Genomic DNA, 7283 nt, shown 5'->3' with positions numbered 1-7283 from the left:
ACGTGGTTGTAATGTACTTCTATAGCCCCCTGCCATCAGTGCAGAAATATTCAGTATGTGGTTGTAATGCACTTCTATAGCCCCCTGCCACCAGTGCAGCAATATTCAGTAGATTGTTGTAATCCACTTCTATAGCCCCCTGCCACCAGTGCAGCCATATTCAGTACGTGGTTGTAATGCACTTTTATAGCCCCCTGCCACCAGTGCAGCAATATTCAGTACATGGTTGTAATGTACTTCTGTAGCCCCCTGCCACCAGTGCAGCAATATTCAGTACGTGGTTGTAATGCACTTCTATAGCCCCCTGTCATCAGTGCAGCAATATTCAGTGCATGGTTGTAATGCACTTCTATAGCCCCCTGCCACAAGTGCAGCAATATTCAGTACGTGGTTGTAATGTACTTCTATAGCCCCCTGCCACCAGTGCAGCAATATTCAGTACGTGGTTGTAATGAACTTCTATAGCCCCCTGCCACCGGTGCAGCAATATTCAGTACGTGGTTGTAATGCACTTCTATAGCCCCCTGCCACCAGTGCAGCAATATTCAGTACGTGGTTGTAATGTACTTCTATAGCCCCCTGCCACCAGTGCAGCAATATTCAGTACATTGTTGTAATCCACTTCTATAGCCCCCTGCCACCAGTGCAGCCATATTCAGTACGTGGTTGTAATGCACTTTTATAGCCCCCTGCCACCAGTGCAGCAATATTCAGTACATGGTTGTAATGTACTTCTGTAGCCCCCTGCCACCAGTGCAGCAATATTCAGTACGTGGTTGTAATGCACTTCTATAGCCCCCTGCCATCAGTGCAGCAATATTCAGTGCATGGTTGTAATGCACTTCTATAGCCCCCTGCCACCAGTGCAGCAATATTCAGTACGTGGTTGTAATGCACTTCTATAGCTCCCTGCCACCAGTTCAGCAATATTCAGTACGTGGTTGTAATGTACTTCTATAGCCCCCTGCCACCAGTGCAGCAATATTCAGTACGTGGTTGTAATGTACTTCTATAGCCCCCTGCCACCAGTGCAGCAATATTCAGTACGTGGTTGTAATGCACTTCTATAGCCCCCTGCCACCAGTTCAGCAGTATTCAGTACGTGGTTGTAATGCACTTCTATAGCACCCTGACATTGTGCAGCAATGTTCAATACATTGTTGTAATGCACTTCTATAGCCCCCTGCCATCACCAAATTCACACTGACCAGCGTGGTGAAGTACGGTAAATAACCCCTCCCCCTGGGAGCTGCATAGCATGGGACAGCTGTCAGCCAGCAATGGATTGAAAAAGGAGCTGTACTCTGCACACGTTGTTATTCAGGGTAGGGTAAGGAACTTGGAGGTTCGGTATGCATAATGTGCTCGGAAAGTATTGTATTCTGTATGTGTGTTGAATCTCTTTCGCACCGTACCAAGCCCACCGTGCTCTTCGGAGGTGCGATAATATATAAATATAAGTAGTCATACTACTGTAATACCACTATTAATATGTAGCATTCATTTTATTAGTAGTACTGTAATTTGTTGATATGCAGGTGTACATGCCAAACGTTAACCAATGTTAAATGTTAAGCCTTCTCTTTTGAATACAGTGTGTTTTAAACATGGAGTTGTCTCCAGCTAATTCTTAAATGTATATCATTCATAATGTAGTAGTAGGCAGGTAGAGCATTTATGACACTTCAATTGTACATATAGCTTGCAGGTGTGATGAAGGAAAGCATGGGAAAGGCTGGAATTTTTGTTGAAAAAAGGACAACAGCCACAGTAGCTTAAGAGACCTAACGCTGAAGCTGCTAACGCGAAGTGGTCGACGCTGGCCCATGCGTTGTGACGTCGGACCCACTTTCCGCACACAGCAGCTCCTCATGGTGCCCCCCATACCAGGACCAGTGGTGACCTGGTAGCCACAGCGATTCCTCTCCCTGGCCCCATCCGGTTCGGGCATCCCAAATCGTACAAAATGAACTGCAACGGTGGTGAGACAAACAGCCCTTCGGGCGACAGCACGGTGACGGACACAAGCCCTCGCGGCAGCCAGGGCAGCTCGCTGCTCCGGACCGGAAGCGGGGGCTAGCACAGCCCTGTGGTGTGCGGAGAGCAGTGCTGCTCGTAGGCGAGCGGTGCGCTGGACGCCTACATCGAGGACTTTGAGCAGAGCGGAATCTGTGCGTCACCGCCATCCAGGATACGTGCAGAGCACAGCGCCGCGCAGCATAGCGGAGCGGAGACGCGTGGAGGAGAGGAGGATGCACAGTGTGGATGAGGGTGGGTTGCGCCTCTCGCCACGCGAGGAATCGCTCCGTGGTGCTTGCGCTCGAGTGGCTATCGAGTGTGCAGGCGGTGCAATGGTATCGAAGCTATAGTAATAGGTTTTTACCCTTTTATCTGGCACAAACACTGACACCTTTATACAAGGGATCATGTTTGCAATAACCACAACACAAGTAGTCAAAATGCAAACAAAAAAGACAACTGATAATATGCACTGTCCTTGAATTTGATTGGTCCACACCCGAGACGGCTTTTCTGAGATCCCAGTCTCCACTGGTGTTGGACCAGAAGACGCCAAAAGGCGTCTTCTTATTCTTAGCGTCTTCTTGTTTGCATTTTGACTACTTGCGTTGTGGTTATCGCAAACATGATCCCTTGTATAAAAGTGTCAGTTTTTTTGCCAGATAAAAGGGTAAAAACCTATTACTATATCTTGTTACTGGCAAAGGAGGTCTCATAAGGTATCGAAGCTAGTTGACTGGATGGGGGATAATTGGAGAGGAGAACCCCATTTTTTTTGCTTGTACTGGGTGCTTGTCAATTATGCTATGCTATCATGAATGTAATGTAATTCCCCTAGAAAAAAAACCCTTAATAAGGTCTAAAGATACATTTTCGTGAGAGTCCCACACTGGGATGCTTGGCAAATTCCATTAATGAGTTCATTTTATGTCAGAGAAAACTATCCACAGTAAGCACACGCATATGAGAGGATAGCATAGGTCTGAACAGATAGGTTGGTGCATGCATTTCTTTCTCCTGTCATCTTCCAGCAACTTCACTGATTATCGAGTTTGTAAAGTTTGTGAAATCTAAGTGATCCTCCAACCTTTGTGTCAAAATTTGCAGATCCTAGACTGGACACATCTGAAGTTTAAACAATAACAGCTCATGCACTGATTTATCCCATATTCTCACAAACTCCACAAACGGATAACATCATTAGTTACTGATGGTGCAAAGTAAGGCAACATTGCAGGATTGCCGTTCAGGGGTCAAGGAATCTAGGGGAGAGCAAATTCATTGTGTACCAGTAAAATGTCTGTGGGTCTTACATTGCAGGTGGCATGCTGCTTGTGGAGGACCTCATCTCGGGCACGTGCAGCCTCACTGCTGCGCTGCAGCGGTCGTGGCTCATAGCCCGACGGTCAGTCTAACCACGGACCAGCTCCTAGCGGCGCCAGTTGACGGTTCCTCCAAGTCCTTGCTCCGCTCGCCTGGCGCCCACCGAGACCTCGCAGTGTCGCACAGAGGCAAGCGGTCATCTCTCGGGGTCACCGCGCACAGCCTCGGCGCATCATTGGTGAGGGGCAATAAGCCAACTAAACGGTTGAGCTCAACAGCGAGAAGCAACAAGGCCGTGATGCCATTAAATTTGTCGGCAAAGCCCGAAAATTATTTCTTTTCTAACCAGACGAATGTTTTGTTGTACTTACGGAGCAGTGAAGCAACTAGGCGTGAGCACTTGCCGAACGGCGGCTGTGCGACAAGTACCTATCTCAGGTGGTTGACAAGCCAAAAGGATAAGCTGGATGTGTCGGGGATCACGAGCATTCCTGAGCTCAGGTACCCGGCCTGGCTGCGTGACTGCGATGTGGACTCCCAGACCAGCAGCCACGAGACGGATACCAGCACAAAGAGAGCAGGTGCCGCTCAGAGCCCGCAAAGCAGACCAAAGTACCCAGAGTGGCTCAAAGTTTTGGATATCTCCGGCCTTACGAATGTAGCCAACGAGGAGCCCGTGTCAGAGGACAATAGATCCCTAGGTGTGTGTATATATATAGTCTGTATATAGCAGATGACATTTCATATGTTTTCAGGTACATATTCAGTCTTTTCTCACAGAGACGGCTGAGCGGCCACCCATGTGGTTGTGACGTGCGATGCGTGATTCTTGATGCACAGCCTCATTGGAGGAGCTGCTGAGCAGGGCGCACATGGAGTTGGACTCCCCCGGCTTGGAGGCCCCCTCCCCGGGCAGCTTCAACACGGACGTCTTTCTAGGGGCTGATCGTCCCTGGGAAAACCCCTCCACGCCATTGTGAATTTATCTTTATATCCACACTCACGCACAGCATAGAGGCTGCACCGCCTCTAAGTATGATGTCAGATTTTGAATGTTATAAGCTAAGCAGGTAAGCCTGGTTATTACTTGGATGGGAGACTGTTTTGAAATAGCATATATTATAGATTTTGGCTGCTAGGTAACCAGGAGTTAGTAATACGGCAATGGAATCTTGAATCTATATCCGGAGTTTTGCATTTTACTCCCTCTGTTTTCACCGGGTTCTCCGTTTTCCTCTCACATACCACTCGCTGATGAAATTTGCAAAATATCACTGCCAAACCCTCCTGAGACTTGGTGAGATTTTTCTGGCTTCCACCTTGATAATAAGTCAACCAAGTAATTTTCTCTCAATCGTGTCTCTTCTCAGGGCCGTGTACCACCTGTCGCGTCTGAAAGAGCTGGTTGACACCATCAAGGAGAACAAGGATGGCTGACTACCCGTGATGTAGAAAGCCCGAAAGCATTTTATGGCGGTGGTCGAGGTTTCTACTCAGAAGGATACGTTCGCTTGGTCCTGCTAATTCATGGTTGTTAAACATCAATGGTACTTCAGGTGCTGTGGTGTGAATCGCAATTACTTGTGAACTTGTGGGGCCCATGGGGCACAGTAATTGCCCTGTTAATGGAAGTGCCACAACAAAGTATTGGAAAAATGTGATAAAGTTCGTTCAGGGTTGGAGTTATTGAATGGTTGCAGCAGTATTTTGCACAGCAAATCCATACAGACTCAAATGTCACTTGAAATAGAACGGATATGTGAACAATATTGTGAGCACAACTAAACTAATTTTGGTTTTAGCCATTTTGGAAGGAGACTACTTTATTGGGAACATACATGCTAGTATTTGTGTAGTTATAAACATTTGGGAAATCACTGTAAAAGTACATTTGCTTATTTAGATTGCACTATACCTGTATTGTAAAATTTCAGAACCTTTTATGTAATTTGTAATCAATAAACCAAAGTTGCATATTGTATGCAACCCATGACTTGGATTGTTTTTATCATGTCTTGTTTAGCATGGTTGGTTATGTACAGTGTGAAAGAAATTCAACATACATTAAATATTTTCTGATATTTGAATGTTTATATTGTACATGTATATTTATTTTACAATAAATCTGAGACAAAGGCTTATACACATGGAATTGAAAATATTCAGCTATGATTTGTATTTCTCAAGTATTTTAAGAAAAGTCAGCGAGTCTCGTGACATGTCTTCACATTTGGGAGTGATGATTGTGATGGATATACAGGCATTAACCTGCTTACATTCCTAGAGTATGTAAGGTGAATTTGGGCATTCTGGGTGATTGGGTTTTAGGCCAAACACAGGCAGATGGTGGGGGATAGATGTTTTCAAGCATCTATTAATTATTCATCGGCATGTACTATCTTACTATGATGTAAAGTTCAAAAACATGGTTCATGAAGGGAATGGAATAAAAACTCAACTGTGCACAAGTATGGAGGAATTAATACTTGGAATTCAATGCAAAGATCTGGCCATATGGCGTTTACTGGGCACCAGGGTTGCCAAACAACACGTGAAAGATGTGTATCAGGCACAGCCTCTGCATTATGAAAAAAATATCACTTCCTGAAGAAGTGCATTTTGCTTCTCCTGTCTTAGGTCACCATCAAAATAAATTAGAGCAAATGTGACTCGACTGACACAGGCAGCATTTATACTTGTGAAGTGTTCTCCTTCCGACGTGTGGTGTGTGTCGCACACACTGTCGGAGACGAGGTAGTTGCAGGAGACATCGTCTCTTTATTATCTTGTTCACACCAACTCCGGCCTCACTCTCTCGACCACGTTGCCATAGAGCCCGGCCTAGACACGACCCTGTCCGTGTTGCACCGACGGCGTCGACCGAGAAGGCCAACGACTGTCTGGCCACGCAATGATTGGGCGAATGCGGTGGCAACGACAGCGACGTCGAGACGAGTCCACTCCCAGAACCGGCAGCCCGGAGCTGTCGCTCTCCGCTGCTTATATTATATTCTATATTCTACTCGGTGTGGCTTGGCTCTGCCCTATCCACGCCTCCCTTCTCGAACCGACCAGAGGGTTCCAGAGGCTTCCCTATGAGGTCTTCCATGACCCTTGCCCCAATTCCTCTGCCCGGCCGGCACACCCGTATATATGCTCAACAGCGTGTGCGCAAACTTTCCACTGCAGTTGCCGCTGCTGGACAGCAGTCAGCGCTGTGTCACTACACTTGTATGAACACAAGAATTACATAATCACATCTACACTTATATGTAATGGGCTGAGATAGGCGCACACAACTTCTTGGGAGGCAACACTTTATTAACACCAACACATTACACTTAACATAAATTTCGATTGAAAGCTTTCGTGACTGCGGGCTAACACCAATCCCGAATATCCGCCCCCACAGCCCTTTAAATAACCTCCCATACAGCCCCCCAATCGGCTACGCGTGTACGAGTGACGTCCCTGCCCTCTGACCCCCGACCCCCCCGTCCTGCGCGTGCGATTGGTGTGTCGCTCTAAAACCGACTCCAAATCCCCGCCCCGCAGCCCTTTAAACAATCTCCATTGCCCGGCATCGGCGGCAACGCGTGTGCGAAGGACGTCATTGCCCTCTGACCCCTGACCCCCCGTTTAGTTCGTGTGAGTGGTGCGCGGGGTTGTGTGAGCGGAGACGTCGCGTTTGAGTGGCTGAGAAGCGACGGATTGATTCCAGGCAGCCACGTGCCAGCCCCGAGCTATGCCCCACAAACAGGACCCGCGGACCCGAGGGGCTGCGCCGTGAGGAGAGGAGCCGGAGAGCGGCAGCCCTCTCACCGCGAGCGAGGAGTCGAGTAGCGGCTGCTCTCACTCGACCGAGGAGTCCGGAGCCCGCAGCCCTCTCGAGATCAGCCCTCCCCCAGGGGGGGAGCCGGGGGCCCGCATCCCCCACAACT

General features: G+C 47.9%; 1 long non-coding RNA gene across 1 annotated transcript; it reads left to right on the top strand.

Annotated features, from left to right (window-relative positions):
- The first annotated feature begins 1720 nt into the window (after positions 1-1720).
- LOC142924258 (uncharacterized) lies at positions 1721-5341 on the top strand. Its single transcript, XR_012941442.1, has 3 exons — positions 1721-2271; positions 3340-4318; positions 4713-5341. It is a non-coding gene; the product is annotated as an uncharacterized LOC142924258 (long non-coding RNA).
- The last annotated feature ends 1942 nt before the right edge of the window (positions 5342-7283 follow it).

This window comes from Petromyzon marinus, chromosome 11 (genome assembly GCF_048934315.1).
Source record: "Petromyzon marinus isolate PM22_M1 ecotype Great Lakes invasive population chromosome 11, UKy_Petmar_22M1.pri1.0, whole genome shotgun sequence".
In the NCBI taxonomy this organism is placed as follows: Eukaryota; Metazoa; Chordata; class Hyperoartia; order Petromyzontiformes; family Petromyzontidae; genus Petromyzon; species Petromyzon marinus.
The sequence above is the reverse complement of the archived record's forward strand: the minus strand, read 5'-3'. Positions and strand labels throughout refer to the sequence as shown.